Source organism: Dipodomys spectabilis, unplaced genomic scaffold (genome assembly GCF_019054845.1).
Source record: "Dipodomys spectabilis isolate Male_0828 unplaced genomic scaffold, ASM1905484v1 ptg000275l, whole genome shotgun sequence".
Lineage (NCBI taxonomy): Eukaryota > Metazoa > Chordata > Mammalia > Rodentia > Heteromyidae > Dipodomys > Dipodomys spectabilis.
The window spans coordinates 23,776-25,508 of NW_024870952.1; the positions used below are offsets into that span (position 1 = coordinate 23,776).

Consider the following 1,733-nt stretch of genomic DNA (forward strand, 5'->3'; position numbering starts at 1 on the left):
AATGACAAAATTGTTATTGACAAAAAATTGCAAATGTGAGTAATCGACCAAACAATATAATTTTTTTCCACTATAGACAGAAATTTAGAGAAATAAGATCAATAGCATTTTTAGGAACAATAAGGGTTCCTTGTTACAAATAGGCAACCATGAATATGTGCCTGTATAAAGATTGCATCAATAACTACTTAAATTTAGAGGATACTACATGCTTCAGCAGCAGGTCTACCCAAATTACAACAATACAGAGATTAAAATGGTACTTGCACAAGGATGGTATGAAAATTTGTGAAGTATTCCATATTTTTCATTCTTCAAATGCAATAAATGAAAAACAGTTGTTAAAAAGTTGATTACAAAAATACAAGTGTAACAATACATGTAATTCATAGAATTTAAAGTTAGTTTGACATCAGTGTATTAAATCTTCACCTTAGAAAGGCCCTTACATAGCATAACCTTTATAAAACTTGAAATTAGATAACATTGTCATTTTATCCTAAAGAAATAAAATTTAAACCATGCTCATAGGGGCTTCCGGGAAGATGGTGGAGGAGAAGCTGAAGGCTAAACAAGCTCTCGCATAGAAAGCAGTTTTAGAGTTCCAGTGAACAGTCCTAAGCCAGAGAATCACACCAAGTGTGCCATCACAGTACACAGAGTTAGGCCAGAGAGGGAAAATCCAGGCAAGGAGACAGATCTGAGCATTTGCCAGCAGCTTCGGCAACAGCGGTGGCCATAGTCGCCATCCTGTAACACAGAGAGTCCAGGACAAAGGAGCCACATGTGGTTGGTGAGCAGATTCTACTCAACAATAGCAAGAACTGACAAGGAGCAGACATCTTCATCCTGCGGTTCACAGACCAGAGACGACCCAGGAACCAAGACTCGGTGAAAGTAGAAGCCTAACATCCTCACTCCTTCTCAGGGAGCAGAGGAGAGAAGGCCACCCCTCCCCCCCACAACCGGACATCTCCATCTTGGATACTGAAAAAGCTCAGTGGAGCTGCTAGCTCCAACTAAGGCCTTGGAAGAAAACTAGAGTCATTTAGCAGGTCACAAGAACCTAAATTGACCTGCCAGACTCAGCTTCACCCCGGGAAATGTCACCCAGCTCAGGCGCAAGCCCCAGGAATGGCTTTCTTCACTGGGTAATCAGAGCCAGAGGCTGCCCCTCCCTTAAGCAGCCTTGACAATCAATTGAAATTCAGTAAACATAAACCCAGAGAGTGGCTCCAGCCTGGGCTCGTGAGTTTCTAACAAGCTAGCCCTCAGGAAAAGCTAATGTTTGCTGAAAAGCCTCAACTCTACCCAGAACCTAGCCTCATCACAGCATCTCCAAACGAGGAAAAAGCCATCTCCCTCTTTGTGATAATCAAAGCAGATCCCCCTCCCATTAAAGTAACCTGAGAGGAGGATCACAAAATCCTAGGTAAAGCAGAGCATTTTTTGGCCTGTTCAAACTGACTTAAGAAACCAACCAAGCCACAGGAAAATCAAACACCACAAGCAGATCAGAGACTCCAACAAGAGGCTGGTTACAGACACAAGGGAGATACAGGATTTTTCCCACCACTCCCAAAAAAATCAAAATATTTTTTCTTTTTTTTGTACATTTTATAAAAAAAATTTTCTAAAACTTTTTTTTAATTTTTAATTTTTACCTTTTTTGAAAATAAATGTTTCCTAGTAACTTTTTTTCCCTCTTATACTTCTTATTTTAGGAGTATATT

At 40.0% G+C, this 1,733-nt stretch overlaps 1 pseudogene; it reads left to right on the top strand.

The window, feature by feature from the left end:
- Positions 1–208: 208 nt before the first annotated feature.
- Positions 209–308, top strand: LOC122126351 (annotated as a pseudogene).
- Positions 309–1,733: the final 1,425 nt, after the last annotated feature.